Source organism: Orcinus orca, chromosome 7, assembly GCF_937001465.1.
Source record: "Orcinus orca chromosome 7, mOrcOrc1.1, whole genome shotgun sequence".
Taxonomy (NCBI): Eukaryota; Metazoa; Chordata; class Mammalia; order Artiodactyla; family Delphinidae; genus Orcinus; species Orcinus orca.
Window position 1 is genome coordinate 79,060,166 of NC_064565.1, and position 26,574 is coordinate 79,086,739.

Sequence of the window (26,574 nt, forward strand, 5' to 3'; positions counted from 1 at the left end):
GTTCAATAAGACATACATGTATTTCTCTCTTACTTTGACTTTTGGAAATGCAAGGATGGAGGCTGTGATATAGATGGCATTAATGTATCAATATTAACATCTGGAGTTTGGTGGTCTTAATGTGATTAGGTAGCACAATGTTCTTGGTTTTAAAAATTACACACCAAAGTTTTTCATAATAGTAACCTACTCTCAAATAATTCAAGGGAAAAGGTTTTTTGTCACATTGTAAAACAATCCACATATATAGCAATTTAGAGAACAAGAAAATATCAAAGAAATATAAGATCTGAAAAACATTAGTAACCACCTTGACCTGATACTTACAGAACATTATATCAAACAACCTCATGATAAATAACATACTTCTAAATGATCCTTGAGTCAAAGTATAATTCACAAGTGAAATTAAGAAATATTTCTAACTGAATGGTAATGAAAGATGTCAGAATCAGTAGGATCCAGTGTAAGAAGTACTTAGAAGAAAATATATACCTTTATGCTTATATTAGGAAAAAAGTGGGGTCAGTCTAAAATCAATAATTTAAGAAGTCAGCTTAATAAGCTAAAAGAGCAAAGTAAACCCAAAGAAAGTAAAAGGATAAAATAATAAAAGTGCATTAATTAGTGAATTGGAGAAAAGACAAGTTAGAGTAAATTGTCAATGCCCAAAAGCCTTAAAATCCAGCTAAACTGATAAAAAAGGGAGAGAATACAAATTACCAATATCACAGATGAAACAGAGATTATCACTACAGATCTCACACAAATAAGGAATAATTAGGTAATATTATGAATTTTTTTGTCAAGCAATTTGACAGTGTAAATGAAATAAAGACATTTCACACTTAGATGAACACATAAGCCCACAATGTGAAAGAGAAAAAATGTTCTAAATTTATTTAATTTTATTAAAAATAAATTCCTTACAAATAAACTTCAGGCACTAGTTATTTCACTGGAAATTTCCATCAGACATTTTAGGAATAAAAAACAATTCTATACAAGCTTTTCAGGAAAATATTGGAGGAGTGAATACTTCTAGTGAGTTTTAGAAGATCAATATAATCCCAATACTAAAATCTGAGAAATCATTACCAAAAAGGAAGGAAAGAAGAAAGAATATTACAGATCAATTTCCATCATGAACATAAATGCAAGAAGCATCCTTAACAAATGGCAAGTGGAATCCGGCAATAGATAAAAGGATAATTTATAATGACCAAGTGGGATTCATTGCAAAAATACAAGTTTGCTTTAATGCTAAAAGCATTCTAAAAGAAAAGCAGCCAATATAATTCACCAGATTCACAGAGTAAAGGCAAGAAACCATATGATTTTTCAAAAGTTGCAGAGAAAGCATCTGACAAAATTCAACACCCATTCATGAAAAAACTCATCAAACTTTGAATAGAACTTTCTTAATTTCATAAAAGATCTGCAAAAACCTACATCTGTCTTCAAACTTAATAGTAAAATACAAGCCAATTTCTCACTAACATTAGGGTAAAGGCAGGATGTATACTTTTACCATTTCTATTAAGTATAGTATTGTGTGTTTTAGCCATTAAAACAAGGCAAGAAAAAGAAAAAGCATATTAAGAGGAAGGGAGGAATTAAACTTTTTGCAGATCGTAATTGTTTATATAGATAATCTTAAGAAATCTACCAAATGAAATTGCAACTAGCAAGTGAGTTTAGCAAGGTTTCAGGATACAACTGTAATAACACAGAATCAATTTTCCTTTTTATGTTGACAGCAAACAACTGGAATATTAAATTGATAAAATCCATTTATAATACCATTAAAACATAAAATAAAAAGGGATAAATTAACCAAAATTTATGCAAGCCTTCAAAACTGAATGTGACGTGTGAGTTACTATCTAACCAACCAAGTTATAGTTAATGCAGATACTACAATGTGACATTAATGAATTCTTTACTGGTTCTATTCCAGTGACATCCAGAGCCAGATTTTTCCTGTATCATATGTTATAATTAGAAATAGAATTTATTTATTGAAAGACATACCTTATTTTAAGCTCATTTAAATTTAGTAAAACATCCAAAACCACATATAAAATTCTAGAATTAGTCTAACATTGTAGTAGTCTTTGAGCCATGATGGTTTGATATGTCATTACTGAAACCCTTCAAAAGTGCTGATGTGGAAAAATTGGAGAAACCACAAAGGTGGCATTTGCAGCTGTTAGTTACCAACACAGTGCAACATGGAGGACTAATTTGTCTCCTTGAAATATTGTTGACGGAATTTTCAAAATAAAATTATTAATTTATCAAGAAATATAAAATTCAACTAAAAATACATACATGGTAATCATTCTGTTATTCTTTCTTGAAAACAAGTGACTGTAATTAGAGTGTCTGTAATGGAAAAAAAAATAGAAGCAGCAACTGGAAATAAATACTAGTTTGAAGTGTACGTGGAAGAAAGACAGTATTGTTATGACATGTTTATCATAGCATGAAATAACAAAACTATACTGCAGATGTTTGAATTTTAGACTCTGCAATAGAGGCAGGCATAATTTGATGATAATTTAATGTAGTAATTAGATGAAACTAAGTATATTAAATGCAAAAATAATTGTATAACACAAATAAAAGTGTAGATATTTAAACCAAATTATTGCACATATGCAATATTGGCATTCTTTGTATTCAGTAGCTTCATTAGGAACATGTATTAATATCATAATATCAAATTTAATATGACATTCTGGAGAACAGAGGCTGTGCGAGTTTTATCTGTATAGCCACTTCAGCACCAAGCAGTGTTCTATTGTATTATTGACAATGAGTACATGTTCACAGATTCAAATATAAAATACAGTTTATCATGGCACAGGTTTCACAGGGTATATAGGAGAAACTGAAGGTTTTAAAAATAAATGCACCATGTTCTATCTTGAAATTAGTTTTTTTGTAGGAAAAGATGAGACATTTGTAGTGATATCCCCATGCCCTGTTCATTTACTCCCCTCCCCTATTAAAATATCTAGCCTTAATTAAATGTGTCATATGTTAGCTGAGAAAGGAAAGAATTATCTCTGGAAGCAGGTTGGAGATGGGGCAGGGTCTCAGAAAACTTCACTTAATAGGAAGACTACTAAAAGAACCTAACCAGGTTTACAGTTTCTGTTAGGGATGTAATAACCTGAAAAGAACATCACTCCCACCCTCTCAACAAAAGCAGACAGAACAATTTACACATTCACAAGCTTTCCTGAATCCATAACAGATGGAGGTAAAAGACCAACTAACTAACCTGAAGTCAAGAAGAAAGAGACATGAGCACTTGTTTACTTGGGACAGATGCTGCCAGACATCTGCAAGAAGTCAGCTAATATTGTCAACAAATTGGAAAAGGCTTGAAAGAGAACAGGAATCCCTAGGATCACAGATATTAAGAAAACTTGACACCCACATACAGAGTTGAAATAGTCCATAGTGGGAGTATCTACACCAAGAACATTGTCAAATGTACACATCAGAGCTTGATTTATTGTTTGTTTCAACTTAAGAAAATGTTGGATAAAATGTTACTAATACAGATTAAAGTGAAAACTATATTGTGCCAGTAGCCATTACTTTGTGAATAACATAAAAAATTTGAGTAAATATACTTTCAGTATTTTTAAAACACATGGTTGTTTCGATGTTATGTAACATAAACAACATACCAATGTTTCAATTTTAACTTGTTAGAGTAAACAAAAACATCAACATTTATGTAGGAACTACTTATTCATGGATTGCAACCAAGTTTGCATACTGATAGAAAAAAAAGTATGGTCAAAACTAAAGACAGCATTCTGTGAGACTCAATTGGCTCTATGAAAATTATAATAAATTGTATCATATATTTTATTATTAATTACAAATTGTGATATATATATATATATATATACTCTTTATATCAGTAAAATGTGTAATGAAGTTTTATACACACGTGTACATTTATTTTGGGGAAGGGAGATAGTTATTAATTTCTGAGAACAGCAGTGGATATATACCATAGTTTACCTATCCATTCTATTGTCAGTGAAATTTAGGTTACTATAATTATTTTGCTGTTTTCTAGAACACAGAATATTGCACATGCTCCTATTTTCAAAATTTTCTGAAAGGTCAAGAAAGTAAACATTTTCAGCTTTGCCAGACATAGGGTCTCACTTCTGTCACTACTACTCAGTTCTGTCATTGTGGTAGAAAGAGACATAGACAATAATGGTGAATGAGTGCCTATTTGGCCCATGAGACTCTGTTCTGACTCTTGCTCTTGGGTAATACATATAGGGAAGAATTGCTGGGTATGTGTATTAGTTTTCTGGGGCTGCTGTACCAAAGTACTGCAAACTGGGTGTCTTAAACAATATAAATTTGTTTTCTCACTGTTCTGGAGAGAGGTTAGAAGTAAGGTGTAGATAGATTTGATTCCTTCTGAGGGCTGTGAGGGAAGCATAAGTTCTAGGTGTCTTTCCTTGGCTTGTAAGTAGCTTTTTCCTATGTCTCTTTACATTGTCTTCTATCTGTATCTGAGTCCAAGTTTCCCCTTCTTATAAGGATACCAGTTTTATTGGATTAGGGCATATCCTAATTATCTAATTTTAACTTGATTACCTCTGTAAGGACCCTGTCTCCAAATTAGATCACATTCTCAGGTAATTGGTTCTGGGGTTTCAACATATGAATTTTGGGGACACATTCAATTCATAACAGTATTAATACGTTTAAACTTACAAGAAAAAGTTCTTTACCAAAATGGCAATCAATATTTGTACTCCTACTAGAAATTTATAATTCCTTGCCAAACACTTAATATTTTCAGACTTCTCAAGCGTTTTCCTAGACAGTGGATATAGATGGTAACTTATCAAAGTTTTAATTTGTATATCCCCAATTAATAAAGAAAATGAACTTATATAATATGTTTATGGACAATTCAGGTTTTTTTTTTTTTTTCTGTTTTGAAGTTCCTGCTGTTGAGTTGGGTGGAAGGTTTTTAAGTGTTAATAAAAGAAATAGAAGCATGTGCAGGCTAGTTACATTATCCTTACCTCTTTTATCCACTGTGTGATTGAAACTTTTACTCTGCTTTTGAATTTAATAGTGATTTCACTCTGAACCCTGATAATAAAATTTTAAAAAATATATTTTTTTAATATGTAAGTATTAAATAACAAATATTTCATTCTATGAAGGCAATATTTGCTCATTTTTATTTCTTGATACCAATACAGGACAACAGAAACATTTTGCTTTTCGAATTCCACAACTGCTTCCCTTTCAGTTACTGGCTTTTTCTTAAAATAGTTTACATATTTTAATCACAGGCTATGATTGGATTTTTCTACACATACTTCAAAATTTATATTTAATCATTCTGATTATATAGTCACATAGTATGCAATAAAATTAATCGTATTTATATGTTTGATTGCTTGCATGAATGTACTATAGCTGTACAACTAGTTCATGAAAACCTCCTATACTCCTTATATTACCTATATTGAAATACTTGTTAAAAATTACTACTGTGTATGTGTTTTTTAAGTAAGAATATGGGCCCAACAGCTAGGCATAAGCCTACCAGAAATTTTATTCTGTATCTAAATTATTAGTATGTAACCAAAGATAATGTTGGGATTAAATAAGATATTTAAAAAAAAACTACTTAGGTGCCTAACATAGTAAACATCCGAATCATCTGTTGTTATTATTTATTATTATTATTTTATCATTATTAATTTCGTTTTCTTTAATAGAAATCACTGGTTTTAAAGTTTCTGAATCGTTAAATATCTTTTTTAAAACAATGTCAGATGAATATCTTGAGTGATCATAGGATTTTTTAATTACTATAAATTTCTTTTTCTATGTTATATGTTATTCCAGAAGTATACTTTAGCAGTTGAGGAGCACAATGCTTGCTTAATCCTTTTTTCTTCAACCTATATTTTATCTGTACCATATTCTAGTTTTAAGTTTGATTTGTCTTCTTTAGTTTCTTTAAACAGTTGTTATTCATTTATATACCAGTTTATTTGCTTGTTTTTCTTTTTTTTTTTTTTTTTAGTTTTTTATTTACTTGTTTGATCTAATCCCCTCACCTTTACAGCTTTTGAGATATCTCCAAGTACTTGCAAATTTGCAGGATGTAGAAATAGGATGTTTAGGTTTTATTCAAATGGACTGAGGAGAATGTGTCCAATGCCAAGAAAGGCTGAGGAACCCTTCCTGTTCTTACTTCTCTCTAAGACCCTTCAGGGCAGAGGTTCTCCCTTCATAATGACTAAGATGGGTCATAATTCAGCTCATCTTTGTAATCCTTTACAAAGATCATATACCACGGAGGGACAATAAGGTCTTCATCAAAGCCTCAGAAGATTTCATATTTTGAAATTTAATGGTTTTTATTGTTGCTATAAAATATTTTTCTCGAGGGCTTCGCTGGTGGCGCAGCGGTTGAGAGTCCGCCTGCCGATGCAGGGGATATGGGTTCGTGCCCCAGTCCGCGAAGATCCCACATGACGCGGAGTGGCCGGGCCCGTGAGCCATGCCCGCTGAGCCTGCGCGTCCGGAGCCTGTGCTCCGCAACGGGAGCGGCCACAACAGAGAGAGGCCTGTATACCGCAAGAAAAAAAAAAAAAAAAAATTTTTCTCCTTAGGATTCTAATCTATTTTAGATAATAAATCTCAAGTGTTTCAGACACCAGACAACTAATTTGTACTTAATTACTATTGACTTACAAACAGAAGAAGACAGATTATTCAAATGTTAGATATTTTTTTAGAATACAGGTTAACCCAAGGCAGTGGACATCTGTTTATGAGAAATTACATGAAAGATAAAATGTTATAATCCTTCATCTTAACAAGACTACAGTTAGTAATTAGCAATTTTAACTTATGACCATTCTTTGTTTTACTTTATGAGTAATGATTTTCTACTACAGTATAACTTATTTACAAATGTTATTTATAGCAGCTTATAATATAGAAATTACTGAGAGTGAGAAATAATGCTATTGAGTATAGTGGTCATTTGTGAATGAAAAGAATATCGATTGCTTGTACTTTGAAGAGGTTAACATAATGGTTATAAAACAAAAACATTTTAAAGACCAAATTCATCCAGTCCCATATTGTCTCTAACAGAAGACTCAAAATATATTTATTTGTTTGATTTTGTGAAGGAGTAGTTACCTTACTGGCTACTGATGCCAAGAATTAAGGGCTGTAGCAGATACATTTAAATTCTTACTACTGAATGGGAGGAAGGTGTTAAAGCAGCTGGCTTACAACTTATTTATTTCCTTTATGGATGCATTTACTCCCTTGACTTGGGGGACACCTCCAAGGAAAGAAAAGAAGACAGGTGACTCAGTCTAATCGCTTTGTCAGCTGAACTAATGGGTAATTTATGGGTAAATTAACAATGAACTTTTTTAGGAGGAAGACATCTTGTCTATTGAATGCACTCAACAGAACTATACCCAACTAAGAATTACTAGTAACAAAAAAAACCCAACAACAAAACTCAGAATCTGAGTCATGACTTTTTGGAGAATGCCATAGAAGCTATTGCAAAGAATTTAGCCAAACAACAAAATTTTAGGGTACAGTCTCTGTACAAGTTTTCCCTCACTTCTGACATCAGCTGCAAGTTTTAGGGGTTCTTAAAACCACCCTCAGGTTCAATAATTTGTTAGATGGACTCACAGAACTCAGTGAAAGCCGTTATACTCATAGTTTCAGTTTATCATAGGAAGAAGATACACATTAAAATTAACCAAAGGAAGAAGCACATGGGGCAGAGTCCGGGAGGGGTCCAAACGTCCAGTTGTCTTCTCCATCAATCATGGACAGCATTCACTCCTGTTAGCTACAGAGTGTGACAGTATGTCCAGAGTGTTGCCAGCAGGGAAGCTCATTTAAGCCTTTGGTGTCCAGAGTTTCATTGGGACTCAATCACATACCCCCATGTGACTGACATTTAGTCTCCAGCCCCACCCAGAAGTCAGGCTAATACTGTTAGTCTTCCAATTCCTCCAGAGATCAGGAATGACACCACGTGGTCCAAATCCCCCATCATAAATCACATAGTTAGACTACTCAGTAGCTAAATCCTCAGGCAAACATGAGATCTCATGACTAACACTTTGAAACTTTAAGATAAAGGTGTTTTCTTGTCTATTGCCCTATGCGTCAAAATATTTGTCTGGTCAAAAAGTTCGTTCGGGTTTTTCTATAAGATGTTTTGGCCAACCAATAAAACTTAACTGCATGGTTTATGGGCTGGACTGCTACTACCGTGGGAGACAGACACTGCTTCTGAGTGTAGGGAGGATCTTAGCAGCAGGTGTGATTAAGTTAAGGAAAAGACAACTAGCTGTCAAATCCTTTTGTTTAGATGGTGGTAATGTGGTTCATTCCCAATAGTTTTGAACAACCATGCTCTTTTCATCATGTTCCAATTTGTGATTCCAGAAGTACTTATGATTTAGTGTGGTATTTGCAAGAGTTATATGTGGCAACTAATGAATATTCTGTGATATTAGAAAGATATTTCCAAGATAAGAGACTAACGTATATTTTATTGAACAGTTTGTTATCTTGGAAATATTTAAGACATGTGGTAATTTGGCCTCCATTTTTACTCTTGGTCCAGGCCCTTCAAATGTTAGATACCAGGATTGTTCCTAATTATGTATACCGAAGAAACATTTGCACATATAAATGGAGACCTGTAGTAGAGACAAATCAAAAACCCAGGAAATAATCCAAATTTTCATTTAGAGTTTAATGGGTTTAAAAAACTCTTTGGTATGTTCTTACAATTATATACTGTATCAGTGAAAATGACTTCTTGAGTTTATTGAATATATTACTTTCACTAAATGAGCTCAAAAACATAATAGAAGCAAAAATACCAAGTCCCAAGTGGGAAATCTATAGTCTGCCTAGATCTGTGACCTGTGCAGACTCACAAGTCTCCATTCTTGGTTTAAGGTTCTGCTGTCACCATCTTAGAATTCTTATGAATAAAGACCCACACCATTTTCATTTTCACTGGGTCTTAAAAATTATGTAGCATGTCCTAGTTCCACTTATGTTATATTTTAAAGACAAGCATTGTATTATTTAGAAAACTTTCATATGTAGAAAAGCTATATGGAAAGTGAGGTAATGATTAAGATGGTTGTCATATGATTTATGTCTTATATCTTATGATTTTCTTAGATATGTCAATGATTCTGAATAGTGTTTACACCTGTGAGGGATGGACAAGAATGCAAATAGGGAAGGGTACACAATGAGTTTCAAAACTATTGATAATATTCTATTTCTCTAGCTGAGTACAAAGATTTGTCTTTGATTATAAAATGTATGAGATATATGTATATGTAAATATACATATTTCACACAAAATGAAATAAAAACTAAAACTATAAACAAATCATACATATGATTATAGAAACAGTAAAATGCCAGGAAAAATAGAAAAGACAAATTGAGAAAAGATAATTACAAAGTACATACAAAAGAGGGATTACTTATATCACCATATGAACAAATCTTATATAAGAAAAAAAAAAGCCTTCTAAATGAAATAAAGGGGCAGGATATAGGCAGATCATTTCAAGAGGAGAACTATAATTGAACAAGACACAGACATTCATCATCATGAAAAATCAGTGATATAAATTTAAATAATGGGATTTTATTTTTTGCCTATATAATGAAAAATTTCCCATTAAATAAATACTCGATATTTGTAAAGGTGCAAGAGAGGCACACTCTTATATGCCATCAGTGTAAATTGGAGCAGTGTTTTTAAAGCCTTGCAGTATGTGTCAAAACTCTTAAAATGTGATCAACGTTTGATCATGTCCAGAAATATGTTTTCAAAAAATAAATGTAGATGTGTATAAAAATTTTTTTAATGAAACTTCTCATTCCATTAATTAAGTAAAAAATGAACATAACTTGATTGCCTAATAATGGGATACAGGGTAAAAAACTGATTAAATAATACTTGTATGGGATAGTAAGCAGCTAGTAATATTTCACTGTAGAGACAAAAGATAAATTGAGAATCAATGCACAAAATTGCCAGTGGCTGATTTCTCTGGAAAAAAGCTAGATGGAGATATTATTTGGTTTTCAGTGCATTCATATAATTTTCAAATTTTCAACAATGGACAGGTATTGTGCTTATAGAAAATATGTTTTCCAAATAATATATTGTGATATTGTAAATTTTTCTTGCCTTTTTTTCCCTGCAAGTCTTTATTTTTTAAGCTTAAAGTAAATATTTCAGAGACCTTTTCAATGACTTTCAAGTGTTTTCAGTTTTCTCATTTCATAGTTTCTAGAGGCTCATGTACATTGAAGGGTTTCTTCTTCTGACTTGTCAAATGAAGCATCCTGTTTGCTATTCTGCAAAGCACTGATAGGAAACATTCAGAGCAGCTGTCCATCCTACATAACCCAGCAAACATAAAATCCAAATGATTAGAGAATACACAGAATCATTAGCTTACTTAATCATTACATCCTTTAAAATTATGCTCTTTTCAAAATTATATTTAATTTGACATCATTCTCCCTGGTAGATGACACTGTTAACCGTGTGTGAAGAGAAGAAAGACAATTTTTTTTATTTGCCGGTTAAGGAGAAAAAATCAATACTACTAAGCCAATATAAACATGGCCCTGTTTCTTCTCTAAAATTATATAGGGAATGAAGGGTACTAGATTTGTAGATTCCAGATATATGTGTCTTAGTTGATGACAGTGTATATAGGAAGTTGTAGATTTGGAATTCTGAAGAGTTATTTAGGGGTGTTAGCACCGAAACAAAATTGAATTCTCACATAGTTCTCTCTATCTCTTTCTGTCTTTCTCTTTCCTCTCTCCCTCAAATAGAATTAGGATTTCTGGAGTCTTTTATTTACATCCCAAGGTAGATAGAGATATGTAGCTAGCTAGCTAGATGGATATTGATATATAGAATATTGCGCTGGAATATGTCATATATATAATTTATATGTATATATTTAACTAAAATCTCTTATTTAAAAATATTTACCCTATATTATATCTTTATATTGTTTTGTTGGTCCATGTCCACACCCTGAAATTTCAGTAGACTATCTGCAAATAGGTATTACCATAGTATTAAAAAAACATATTTAAAGTGTTTATCCTTAGCAATTGAAATGGAGAAAATATTATAATAGATTTTTTTTTTTTTTTTTTTTGCGGTACGCGGGCCTCTCACTGTTGGGGCCTCTCCCGTTGCGGAGCAACAGGCTCCGGACGCGCAGGCTTAGCGGCCATGGCTCACGGGCACAGCCGCTCCGCGGCATGTGGGATCTCCCCGGACCGGGGCACGAACCTGTGTCCCCTGCATCGGCAGGCAGACTCTCAACCACTGCGCCACCAGGGAAGCCTTATAATAGATATTTGACTATATTGAGAACCATAGAATTCCATGCTAGTGATTCATATATTTTTATTTTTTTGACATGTATTGAACCCTAGTCTTAGTAGAGAATATGCAGTTAATCTTTCAAGAGCGCTGACCCCCAGTAGTCCTTTTCTAGAGACTACCAACACTCAGAAGTTGACAGAAAGTCTGATTCACTATTAATTGTGTTTTAGTCAGTGGGAGCTTGTTAGGAAAAAACGTTACACCATTCAGAAGCAATCTGTTTTCATCCTGAATAACCTTTAAAGAGGTTTGCACCTGAAGCATTTTAGAGTTTCTCCATATTCCATTTGTGTTCTCTTTGTTTGACTACTTATTTTTTAAGGTGTCAGCTATGTTCATCTGATAAATATATCTATTTTTATTCTTAACCAGTCGACCTTGAATTAAATCTGTATTTGGCAATGATGTATTAGATTTTCCATGTGTGCAGTAATTAGGCAGAAGTGTGTTCAAGAACTCAGAGAACGGTTTTAAAAATTGGGGAGTTCAAATATTGCAGTTAATGTACATATTTATTTTATATTTCACTTAAGTTTTATTCCTTAGAAGTATTGATATGCATACCTAAACAAAGTTAAGTAATGTGATAAATTCCTAACAGTTGGACCAGTTTTTCTTCAGGCTAGAATATTCCTAAAGATAGTATCAGTGTGTTAGTAAACATCATTCCCAGGCCAGAATTTATTGTTATTGATTTTGGCCAGTCTGTTGGCATTAAGGTGAGTATAACTTTCATTCTTTTAAATCCCACATGCCCTTGTTTAATCTACTGTGATGTTTAGGCTAGGGTTATTTTGTTTAATGAACTCTCGAAATGCCTAACACATACACCTCATTTTAGATTGGTAATAAATGTTGGTGATGTACACAAAATATAAAAATATTTTCAATTAAACAATTCATCCATAATATTGATTTGATGTTTTGTTCACCTTCTGGAATATTAACCAGTCTTGGCGATAAAAATAAGTTGTACCTTTACCTGAGCAATCTATACAGAGCCTTTCTAAATAAGGGCTTTTCAGTGAAGCAGCATATTCATGAGAGTGTCTTGTACATTGGAATACACATTCCACACTATTTAGCTGTAGTTCAGTAGTACCTAAAGGAAATCTGTCAAAGATAAACCACTTAAACAGAGATAAATCAACTTGGAAGAAGCTAGTTATAAGACATGAGTTTATTTAAGGTACTTTTTTCCCCTCATGTACAAGGATACTAGATTTCTAAATATGCTCCATAGGTAGGTTGACCATGTGTCAAGGTTTGCTTGGGGCAATCCTGTGTTGAGTTTGTTTTCTCTGTTTAATTATTCATTGTGCTTCCTTTTAGTCTCAAATGTTTTCCTGTTTGAATGATAAGTTGTGTGGTCACCCTAGCTACATGCAATGGGGAATGGCAGAAATGAAGTGAATGAAGTATCAGCCAAAATACAGCAGAGGGACTAGAAAGTGGAAAGATAAGGGACATGTCTGGGAACAGAGCAGGTAGTGTGCTTTCACAAATCTACCTGGAGCAAAATTCCTTTGTGAAAGAGAATTGGCTAATATGTCATACCAAATTAACCTTTGGAAAAAAGAATCACAATGTAGAGTATCATAGTAAATTCTCAGAGAATACCTTTAAAAAATAAAAAGTAAATTATTCAAATTTCATTAAGCCAGCATTCCTTGAATGTTTTATGACCATCAACTATTTTTTTATGTAAATCTATTAACATCTAAAATAAATAAGATGCTGTAAATATGGTTATCATATACTTTATTATCTAAACCTGGGACTCCTGAAAGTGAGAGGGGACTGTATCACTGTTAACAATTAAACTGGGAGAAGTGTGTAAATGGTCATTGTCCTGGGTAAGCCAGAACAGTTTGGGGTGATCCTGGAATTAAGATCACCCTACACATTGTTCATGTAAATTACAGACCTTTGAATCTTTTAAAAATTACTATCAATATTGAATATAATGCCCAAATCAATAAATAAACTCTACAATGATAGTTAAACAGTATGTACCAGGTTCCCCCCACTTGCATACAATATTGTGTAGATAAGAGATTGGGATCACCATTCCTGTTGCAGAGTGTTGGAAAAATGGGAGAGATAAAATCCTAATGCATTTTTTTTCCAGCAAGCAGCTGGTCTAGACAGTGTCACTTGGGGAAGACATGTGATAACAGTCTAATAAAATAGAACACTTAGTAGTCAGGAATATTTTAATGCCATATGAAATATGAGTGGTTGTTGAAGTACAAAAGGAAGTTTCAGATAATGAGAACTTAATTCAGGAATTTGAAAGATAAGCTGTTATCTGCAGATGTAACTAAATTTCACATTCTGAATATGAACATGTAGCACATATATGTTTATACATGTATTCAAAATCATTTCTTAAATAGATAAGCAACAATTTTATTATATAAAGTATCACAAAATACATAAATTTCATTAAAACCTAACATGCTTAAAATATTCATGAAGGGGTTTGAAGGTGAAAGTCTAAGAAAACTACTAAAATTCAGAGAATTTTCAGATTATGCACCTTCTTTAACTCATAGCCCTAACTTAATCTAAGCTTCATCATCAAATTTAACTGTTAAGATAGTCTGAAAACTACTTTTTAACTTCATAGCTGATTACTTCAATCCAAGCCAGAAAACAAATAAATAAAAAATAAATCAGAAAACAGAAAATTAGCCATAGAGACATTTGGAGTCACAACACAGCATAAGAAGCCATGAGAGAATAGAGAAAAAATATAAAAGAAAAGTGAAGTAGAAAAGGGAAAAGAAAACATTATTCTTACACTTAAGGGGATTACAGAATGATGGAATTCAAAGTAATTTTCCTTGGTTCATTTAATTGAACATGTGATGAATTTTAAAGGAGACTGACTAATCGTTGTAGGTTATCTTTCATTGGTCCCTTTAGTTTTACCCTTACCTGGCTCTTTACTGTAGGTAACAGATGTTAATGGACAATTGCCCCCTAGTTTCCCATTGGGTTCTTCCAAGGGAATCTCCTATGTGAGACGAGGGGAAGGAATGAGTAAAGTTAGGGTCTTTATTTCCGTAGTAACATCCATGTCATGTCACCTAAACTGGATATTAGGGCTGCATCGCCTAAGCATTTCATATGCCTTTCAAAGTAGTCTTATTTTCTCCTTTATTTCAATAACTATACTCTCCCTGTCCCTCTGGGCCTAGGGGTGAGAAAGCCTTAACATTCATAAGTCTAAGTGACTGCCTTATCCCTATATCCACCTATACTTTTTTTTTTTTTTTTTTTGTGGTACGCGGGCCTCTCACTGTTGTGGCCTCTCCCGTCGCGGAGCACAGGCTCCAGACGCACAGGCCCAGTGGCCATGGCTCATGGGCCCAGCTGCTCTGCGGCATGCGGGATCCCCCCGGACCGGGGCACGAACCTGCGTCCCCTGCACTGGCAGGTGGACTTTCAACCACTGCGCCACAAGGGAAGCCCTCCACCTATACTTTTTAAAGTAGTCCATTTATTAAACATTTCTTGAATTTTCTTAATTTGAGTATGCCATCTGTTTCCTGTTTGGGCCTTGTTCAATTCTAGAAAAATAATAAAACAAGTACGCAGTAGGGCTATATTTCTGTGGCTGGCCTGTATACTTTTCTTGGGAAAACCTGTTTAATTCATATCATTTTTTTCTCCATTCTTCAGGTTAAGTTTTTGAAAGGTGAGATAAGTAGATGTGATCAAATCTTAGCTGTTATTTGGTATATCAAATCTTTAATCTTGGTGACCTGGCTCAGAAAGGAGCAGTAACATAAATAGCATTTCGTCAGTTTTCTGTCTCAGCCAAAACTCACCTGCATTTTAGGGCAATGATCCAATCAGTTTATAGAAGAATGTCATGCTTTCCAACAGAAACCTTTTGGCATATTTGTTTGGAAAGTCATGTATGTATATGAAAACATCTAAATTGCTGTTTTTTTGAGTATTTGTAGTCTATGCTTAACTGTCGAGCTTTCCTGTTGTGTTTAATAATATAAAACACAGATTTTATGTGTAATTTGGTTTTTTCAAACACATGAAATGTTCTTCCCTTACTGCTAGTCTATTATGGAAAAAAAAAAAACGACTAGTGATCTAATGGCATTTTGGTTATTTAGACTCTTTTTGTAGGTATGCAGATGATGTTTCTTTAATTTAACAAGGCATTTAGCATCAGTTCAATACACAAGAGCTATCTGCCTTCCCATTTAAGATAAATATAATAAGATTATATAGTTTTATTTTAAATTCTCAGCTACACACCTTGAGAAAGTATCAAATGAGACTAATTCTGAAAAATATCTTTGAGAAATTTTTTAAAAGCATAATGCTATCAAGTAATTCCAGGAGATACTTTATAACATATCTCAGACATTAGATTAACAATACATATTAAGAGCTCTGAGCAGTACTGCATTAAAGAAACCCAGGGACTTCCCTGGAGGTGCAGCGGTTAAGAATCCACCTGCCAATGCAGGGGACATGGGTTCGAGCCCTAATCCAGGGACATCCCACATGCCTTGGAGCAACTAAGCCCATGCACCACAACTACTGAAACTCACGTGCTTAGAGCCCGTGCTCTGCAACAAGAGAAGCCACCGCAATGAGAAGCCCGTGCACCGCAAGGAAGAGTAGCCCCTGCTCACCACAACTAAAGAAAGCCTGTGCGCAGCAATGAGGACCCAACACAGTTATAAATAAATAAATAAATGAATGAATGAATAAATAAATAAATTTATTAAAGAAAAGAGACCCATTTCAATACAGAATTATATTTTATGTGAAACAATATTTAAATTAATTTTTCAAATAATACATTTTATATAAATTGACTTCTAGAAGTCATAATGATGCTAATTGGCAAGATTTTAAAGTCCCTTTTAAAATATTCATTTCTCACAATGAGATTTCTTATTTCCTAAAGGACAACACATTTATCATCCTTGTTTAATACTTTCCAAAAATCTTTAAAAATAGAATAGAAACGGTCAATGAAACTTAGATCTGGTTCTTTGAAAAGATAAAAATATTGATAAAACTTTATACTGACTCAAAAGAAAAGGGAGAAGACAAATAAATATGAAAGAGAAGTTACAACTGACACCACAGAAATAAAAAAGATCATAAGAGATTACTGCAAAAAATTGTATGCCAGTGAAATAGACAACCTAGAGAAATGAATAAATTCCTAAAAGTGTATATTTTCCCATGACTCAGTCAGAAAATATGGACAGACCAGTTACCAGTAATGAAATTGAATCAGCAATAATAATAATAAACTCCCAACAAACAATAGTCCAGGACCAGACAGCTTCACAGGTGAATTCCACCAAACATTTAAAGAAAAGTTAACACCTATCCTTCTCAAACTATTCCAAAAATTTAAGAGGATGGGATACTTTTGAACTCATTCTATGAGATCATCATCACCCTGCTACCAAAACAAAAGACACCACATAAAAGAAAATTATAGTCCATATCACTGATGAACATAGATGTAAAAATCCTGAAACAAAATATCAGTAAACCAAATTCAATAATACACTAAAAGGATCATACACCATGATCAAGTGAGATTTATCCCAGGGATGCAAATATGTTTGTAGATACATAAATCCATTAATGTGGTACACCACATTAACAAAATGAAGAATAAAATTCACATGATCATTTCAAAAGATGCAGAAGAACGTTTTGACAAAATTCAATATCCATTTATAATAATAAAAAAAGCCCTTCAACAAAATGGGTATAGAAGAAATATACCTCAACATAAATAAGTCGGTACATGACAAAGCTACAGCCAACATCATAGTCAATGATAAAAAGCTGAAAGCATTTCCTTTAAGATTAGGAACAGGCTGAGGATGCTCACTCTCACCATTTCTATTTAACATAGTATTGGAAGTCCTAGCCACAGCAACCAAACAAGAGAAGTGAAAGGAATCCAAATTGGAAAGGAAGAAGTAAAACTGTCACTGTGGATTACATAATACTTTATATAGAAAATCCTAAAGATGCCACCAAAACCTATTATAACTAATAATAAAGTTTCAGGATATGAAATTAATATACAGAAATGTATTACGTTTCTATACATGAGCAACAAACTATCAGAAAGGAAAATTTAAAAAATCCTGTTTACAATTGCATATAAGAGGATAAAATACTTAGGAGTAAATCTAACCAAAGAGGTAAAATACCTGTACTTGGAAAACTATGACACTGATGAAAGAAATTTAGGATGACATGAACAAATGGAAAGATATAGTGCTCTTGGATTGGAAGAATTAATCTATATTACCCAAGGCAACCTACAGATTTAATGTGATCCCTATCAAAATACCAATGACATTTTTCACAGAACTGGAAGAAATACTTTTAAAATTTGTAGGGAATCACAAAAGACCCCAAGTAACCAAAACAATCTTGAGAAAGAACAAAGCTGGAGGTATCACACTTCCTGGTTTCAAACTATACTACAAAGCCACAGTAATCAAAACAGTATGGTCCTGGGACAAAAACAGACTCATAGATCAGTGGAACAGAATAAAGAGCCCAGAATTACACCCACACTTATATGATCAATTAACCTAGGACAATGGAGGCAAGATTATACAATGTGGAAAAAGCCTCTTCAGTAAATGATGCTGGGAAAACTAGACAGCTACATGAAAATAATTAAACTGGCCTACTTTCTCATTCCATATATAATATAAAATAGGCTTATTAATTATAATAGTTTTATGTATATTATTTTAGATATTCTTTACACAAAATAATGCCATGTCCAATGTGTTATTCTTGCCTTTCCTATAACTTTTTACTTCCTTTTATTTTATAATTTTTATTGATATATATTTGACATATAATATATAAATTTAAGGTGTACAACATGTCCAGTTGATACATTTATATATTGTATTATGATTGCCATTGTAGTGATAATTAACACCTCTATCACTTTACATAGTTATCATATCTTTTTTAGTGGTTCAGTGACTAAGTTCTAGTCTCTTTGCAGGTTTGAGCATTATAATACAATAGTGATGTCTGTATTCACTATTCTTTGTACTCACTATCCATATTCTTTGTATTCACTATTTTTTGTATTCACTATTCTCTACTACTAATTCACCATGCACTGCAATTTTTTCCTTAACCAATGTCTGTCCTATCCCCCATGTATCATCCCCTGCTAGCTATTATTTTGCTCTGATTTTATGAGTTTGGCTTTTTTACATTCCACATATGTGATATCATACACTGCTTGTATTTGTCTGACTTATTTCGGTTAGCATAATGTGCTCAGGATCCATCCATGTTGTTGCAAATGGCAGGATACTCTCATGATTGACTAATATTCCATTTCATATATATACCAAAACTTCTTTACCCATTTATTCATTGATGGGCACTAAAGTTGTTTCTATATCTTGGTTGTTGTGAATAATGCTGTAATAAACATGGTAATGCATATATTGCTTTGATATTCTGTTTTCATTTTCTTTGGGTACATATTCAGAAGATGAATCACTGGATGGCATGGTAGATCTATTTTTAATTTTTTGAGGAACCTCCATATTGTTTTGCATAGTGACTGAATGTATTTATATACCCACCAGTGGTATACAGGTATTCCCTATTTTCGAAGTCCTCACTAACACTTGTTATCTTTTGTCTTCTTCATGATAGCCATTCTGACTTGTGTGAGGTGATATCTTATTGTGGTTTTGAGTTGCATTTCCCTAATGATTAGTGGTTTTGAGCATCTTTCACCAATCCTGTTGGCCCTTAGGATGTCTTCTTTGGAAAATTCTCTTAGTTCCTCTAATATTTGGATTGTTTTTTGTTTGTTTGTTTGTTTGTTTTGAGCTGTATGAGTTTTTTAAAAATATATTTTGCATATTAACTACTTATCCTATTAATCCCTTATCCAATATATTGTTTCCAAAAATTTTCTCCCATTCCGTAGTTTGCCTTTTCTTTTTATTAATTGTTTCTTTTGCTGTGCAGGAGCTTTTAAGTTTGGCATGGTCCCATTTGATGATTTTGCTTTTGTTGTTTGTACTTTTGGTGTCATATCCAAGAAAGCCTTGCCAAGGCCAATATCAAGGAGCTTCTTTCCTATGTTTTCTTCTAGGATTTTTATAATAACAAGTCTTATGTTTCAGTTTTTGATCAATTTTTAGTTAATTTTTATGAGTGCTTTAAGATAAGGGTCCAATTTCATTGTTTTGCATGTGTTTAGTTTTACCAGACCATTTGCTGGAAAGACAATTTTTCTTTGTTGGGTGTTCTTGGCTCCCTTGTTAAATAATTGACTGTATTATTGGAGGTTTAATAGTGGGCTGTCTATTCTGTTCTTTTGGTTTTATGTGTTTGATATGTTTCTTTTTATGCCTATTTTTATTACTATAGTATGTAGTATAATTTGAAATCAGGAAGTATGAAACCTTTGGCTTTGGTCTTCTTTCTCAGGGTTGCTTTGGCTATTCAGGGTATTTTATGGTTCCTTACAATTTTGGAATTGTTTCTTTCTACTTCTGAAAGAAATGCCATTGGACTTTTTCTAGGGGTTGTCATGAATCTATAGATGGTGTTGGGTAGTGTGGACATTTTAACAATATTCATTCTTTTTTTTTAAATTTTTTAATTTAATGTTATTTATTTTTTTATACATGTTCTTATTAGTCATCAATTTTATACACATCAGTGTATACATGTCAACACCAATCACCTAATTCAGCACACCACCATCCCCACCACCCTGTGGCTTTCCCCCCTTGGTGTCCATACATTTGTTTTCTACATCTGTGTCTCAACTTCTGCCCTGCAAACCGTTTCTTCTGTATGATCTTTCTAGGTTCCACATACATGCATTAATATATGATATTTGTTTTTCTCTTTCCAACTTATTTCACTCTGTATTACAGTCTCTAGATCCATCCACGGGTCAACAAATGACTCAATTTCATTCCTTTTTATGGGTGAGTAATATTCCATTGGATATATGTACCACATCTTCTTCATCCATTCGTCTGTCAGTGGGCATTTAGGTTGCTTCCATGACCTGGTTATTGTAAATAGTGCTGCAATGAACATTGCGGGGATGCATGTGTCTTTTTGAATTACGGTTTTCTCTGGGTATATGCCCAGTAGTGGGATTGCTGGATCATATGGTAATCCTATTTTTAGATTTTTAAGAAACCTCCATACTGTTCTCCTTAGTGGCTGTATCAATTTACATTCCCATCAACAGTGCAAGAGGGTTCCCTTTTCTCCACACCCTCTCCAGCATTTGTTGTTTGTAGATTTTCTGATGATGCCCATTCTAACTGGTGTGAGGTGATACCTCATTGTAGTTTTGATTTGCATTTCTGTAATAGTGATGTTGACCAGCTTTTCATGTGCTTCTTGGCCATCTGTATGTCTTCTTTGGAGAAATGTCTAATTAGGTCTTCTGCACAGTTTTGGATTGGGTTGTTTGTTTTTTTAATATAGAGCTGCATGAGCTGTTTATATATTTTGGAGATTAATCCTTTGTCCATTGATTCTTTTGCAAATATTTTCTCCCATTCTGAGGGTTGTCTTTTCGTCTTGTTTATGGTTTCCTTTGCTGTGCAAAAGCTTTTAAGTTTCATTAGGTCCCATGTGTTTATTTTTGTTTTTATTTCCATTACTCTAGGAGGTGGGTCAAAAAGGATCTTGCTGTGATTTATGTCATAGAGTGTTCTTCCTATGTTTTTCTCTAAGAGTTTTATAGTGTCTAGCCTTACATTTAGGCCTTTAATCCATTTTGAGTTTATTTTTGTGTATGGTTTTAGGGAGTGTTCTATTTTCAGTCTTTTACATGTAGCTGTCCAGTTTTCCCAGCACCACTTGTTGAAGAGGCTGTCTTTTCTCCATTGTATATTCCTGCCTCCTTTATCAAAAATAAGGTGACCATATGTGTGTGGGTTTATCTCTGGGCTTTCTATCCTGTTCTCTTGATCTGTATTTCTGTTTTTGTGCCAGTACCATACTGTCTTGATTACTGTAGCTTTGTAGTATAGTCTGAAGTCCGGGAGGCTGATTCCTCCAATTCCATTGTTCTTTCTCAATGTTGCTTTGGCTATTTGGGTTCTTTTGTGTTTCCATACAAATTGTGAAATTCTTTGTTCTAGTTATGTGAAAAATGCCATTGGTAGTTTGATAGGGATTGCATTAAATCTGTAGATTGCTTTGGGTAGTAGAGTCATTTTCAAAATGTTGATTCTTCCAATCCAAGAACATGGTATATCTCTCCATCTCTTTGTATCATCTTTAATTTCTTTCATCAGTGTCTTATAATTTTCTGCATACAGGTCTTTTGTCCCCTTAGGTAGGTTTATTCCTGGGTATTTTATTCTTTTTGTTGAAATGGTAAATGGGAGTGTTTCCTTAATTTCTCTTTCAGATTTTTCATCATTAGTGTATAGGAATGCAAGAGATTTCTGTGCATTAGTTCTGTATCCTGCTACTTTACAAATTCATTGATTAGCTCTAGTAGCTTTCTGCTAGTATCTTTAGGATTCTCTATGTATAGAATCATGTCATCTGCAAACAGTGACAGCTTTACTTCTTCTTTTCCAATTTGGATTCCTTTTATTTCTTTTTCTTCTCTCATTGCTGTGGCTAAAACTTACTAAACAATGTCAAATAATAGTGGTGAGAGTGGACAAACTTGTCTTGTTACTGATCTTAGAGGAAATGCTTTCAGTTTTTCGTCACTGAGAATGATGTTGACTGTGGGTTTCACATATATATGGCCCTTACTATGTTGAGGTAAGTTCCCTCTATGCCTACTTTCTGGAGTGTTTTTATCATAAATCGTTGTTGAGTTTTGTCAAAAGCTTTTTCTGCATCTATTGAGATGATCATGTTGTTTTTCTCCTTAAATTTGTTAATGTAATGTATCACATTGATTGATTTGCGTATTGTGAATAATCCTAGGATTCCTGGGTTAAACCCCACTTGATCATGGTGTATGATCCTTTTAATGTGTTGTTGGATTCTGTTTCCTAGTATTTTGTTGAAGATTTTTACATCTGTGTTCATCAGTGATATTGGCCTTTATCTTTCTTTCTTTGTGACATCTTTGTCTGCCTTTGGTATCAGGGTGATGACGGTCTTGTAGAATGAGTTTTGGAGTGTTCCTTCCTCTGCTATATTTTGGAAGATTTTGAGAATGATAGGTGTTAGCTCTACTCTAAGTGTTTGATAGAATTTGCCTGTGAGGCCATCTGGTCCTGGGCTTTTGTTTGTTGGAAGACTTTTTTTTTTTTTACATCTTTATTGGAGTATAATTGGTTTACAATGGTGTGTCAGTTTCTGCTTTATAACAAAGTGAATCAGTTATACATATACATATGTTACCATATCTCTTCCCTCTTGCGTCTCCCTCCCTCCCACTCTCCCTATCCCACCCCTGTAGGTGGTCATAAAGCACCGAGCTGATCTCCCTGTGCTATGCGGCTGCTTCCCACTAGCTATCTATTTTACATTTGGTAGTGTATATGCCACTCTCTCGCTTTGTCACAGCTTACCCTTCCCCCTCCCCATATCCTCAAGTCCATTCTCTAGTAGGTCTGTGTCTTTATTCCTGTCTTACCCCTAGGTTCTTCATGACATTTTTTTTTTCTTAAACTCCATATATATGTGTTAGCGTACGGTATTTGTCTTTCTCTTTCTGACTTACTTCACTCTGTATGACAGACTCTAGGTCCATCCACCTCATTACAAATAGCTCAATTTCATTTCTTTTTATGGCGGAGTAATATTCCATGGTATATATGTGCCACATTTTCTTTATCCATTCATCCAATGATGGACACTTAGGTTGTTTCCATCTCCGGGCTATTGTAAATAGAGCTGCAATGAACATTTTGGTACATGACTCTTTTTGAATTATGGTTTTCTCAGAGTATATGCCCAGTAGTGGGATAGCTGGGTTATATGGTAGTTCTATTTGTAGTATTTGAGGAACCTACATACTGTTCTCCATAGTGGCTGTACCAATTCACATTCCCACCAGCAGTGCAAGGGTGTTCGTTTTCTCCACACCCTCTCCAGCATTTATTGTTTCTAGATTTTTTGATGATGGCCATTCTGACTGGTGTGAGGTGATATCTCATTGTAGTTTTGATTTGCATTACTCTGATGATTAATGATGTTGAGCATTCTTTCATGTGTTTGTTGGCAATCTGTATATCTTCTTTGGAGAAATGTCTATTTAGGTCTTCTGCCCATTTTTGGATTGGGTTGTTTGTTTTTTTCTAATTGAGCTGCATGAGCTGCTTATAAATTTTGGAGATTAATCCTTTGTCACTTGCTTCATTTGCAAATATTTTCTCCCATTCTGAGGGTTGTCCTTAGGTCTTGTTTATGGTTTCCTTCGCTGTGCAAAAACTTTGAAGTTTAATTCGGTACCATTTGTTTATTTTTGTTTTTATTTCCATTTCTCTAGGAGGTGGGTCAAAAAGGATCTTGCTGTGATTTATGTCATAGAGTGTTCTGCCTATGTTTTCCTCTAAGAGTTTGATAGTTTCTGGCCTTAAAATTAGAGCTTTAATCCATTTTGAGCTTATTTTTGTGTATGGTGTTAGGGAGTGATCTAATCTCATACTTTTACATGTACCTGTGCAGTTTTCCCAGCACCACTTATTGAAGAGGCTGTCCTTTCTCCACTGTACATTCCTGCCTCCTTTATCAAAGATAAGGTGACCATATGTGTGTGGGTTTATCTTTGGGCTCTCTATCCTGTTCCATTGATCTATCTTTCCTTTTTTGTGCCAGTACCATACTGTCTTGCTTACTGTAGCTTTGTAGTATAGTCTGAAGTCAGAGGGCCTGATTCCTCCAGCTCCGTTTCTCGTTCTCAAGATTGCTTTGGCTATTCGGGGTCTTTTCTCTTTCCATACAAATTGTGAAATTTTTTGTTCTAGTTCTGTGAAAAATGCCAGTGGTAGTTTGATAGGGATTGCATTGAATCTGTAGATTGCTTTGGGTAGTAGAGTCATTTTCACAATGTGGATTCTTCCAATCCAAGAACATGGTATATCTCTCCATCTCTTTGTATCATCTTTAATTTCTTTCATCAGTGTCTTATAATTTTCTGCATATGGGTCTTTTGTCTCCTTAGGTAGGTTTATTCCTAGATATTTTATTCTTTTTTGTTGCAATGGTAAATGGGAGTGTTTTCTTGATTTCACTTTCAGATTTTTCATCATTAGTGTATAGGAATGCAAGAGATTTCTGTGCATTAGTTCTGTATCCTGCTACTTTACAAATTCATTGAGTAGCTCTATTAGCTTTCTGCTAGCATCTTTAGGATTCTCTATGTATAGTATCATGTCATCTGCAAACAGTGACAGCTTTACTTCTCTTTTCCAGTTTGGATTCCTTGTATTTCCTTTTCTTCTCTGATTGCTGTAGCTAAAACTTCCAAAACTATGTTGAATAAGAGTGATTAGAGTGGGCAACCTTGTCTTGTTCATGATCTTAGTGGAAATGCTTTCAGTTTTTCACCATTGAGGATGATGCTGGCTGTGGGTTTGTCATATGTGGCCTTTATTATATTGAGGAAAGTTCCCTCCATGCCTACTTTCCACAGGGTTTTTATCATAAATGGGTGTTGAATTTTGTCGAAAGCTTTCTCTGCATCTATTGAGATGATCATATGGTTTTTCTCCTTCAATTTGTTAATATGGTGTATCACGTTGATTGATTTGCGTATATTGAAGAATCCTTGCATTCCTGGAATAAACCCCACTTGATCATGGTGTATGATTCTTTTAATGTGCTGTTGGATTCTGTTTGGTAGTATTTTGTTGAGGATTTTTGCATCTATGTTCATCAGTGATATTGGCCTGTAGTTTTCTTTCTTTGTGACATCCTTGTCTGGTTTTTGTATCAAGGTGATGGTGGCCTCTTAGAATGAGTTTGGGAGTGTTCCTCCCTCTGCTGTATTTTGGAAGAGTTTGAGAAGGATAGGTGTTAGCTCTTCTCTAAATGTTTGATAGAATTCGCCTGTGAAGCCATCTGGTCCTGGGCTTTTGTTTGTTAGAAGATTTTTAATCACAGTTTCAATTTCAGTGCTTCTGATTGGTGTGTTCATATTTTCTATTTCTTCCTGATTCAGTCTTGCCAGGTTATGCATTTCTAAGAATTTGTCCATGTCTTCCAGGCTGTCCATTTTATTGGCATAGAGTTGCTTGTAGTCATCTCTCATGATCCTTTGTATTTCTGCAGTGTCAGTTGTTACTTCTCCTTTTTCACTTCTAATTCTATTGATTTGAGACTTCACCCTTTTTTTCTTGATGAGTCTGGCTATTTTTTATTAATTTTGTTTATCTTCTCAAAGAATAAACTTTTAGTTTTATTGATCTTTGCTATTGTTTCCTTCATTTCTTTTTCATTTATTGCTGATCAGATCTTTATGATTTCTTTTCTTCCATTAACTTTGGGTGTTTTTTGTTTTCTTCCTCCAATTCCTTTAGATATAAGGTTAAATTTTTTTTAATTTAATTTTATTATTTTTTTATACAGTCATCAGTTGTCATCAGTTTTATACACATCAGTGTATAGATTTAATTTTATTATTTTTTTATACAGTCATTACTTGTCATCAGTTTTATACACATCAGTGTATAGATGTCAATCCCAATCGCCCAATTCATCACAACACCATCCCAACCCCTCCACCCCTCACCCTGTGGCTTTCCACCCTTGGTGTCCATACATTTGTGCTCTACATCTTTGTCTCAGCTTCTGCCCTGCAAACGGTTTTATCTGTACCATTTTTCTAGTTTCCACATACATGCGTTAATATACGATATTTGTTTTTCTCTTTCTGACTTACTTCACTCTGTAAGACAGTCTCTAGATCCATCCACTTCTCAGCAAATGACCCAATTTCGTTCCTTTTTATGGATGTGTAATATTCCATCATATATATGTACCACATCTTCTTTATCCATTCATCTGTCAATGGGCATTTAGTT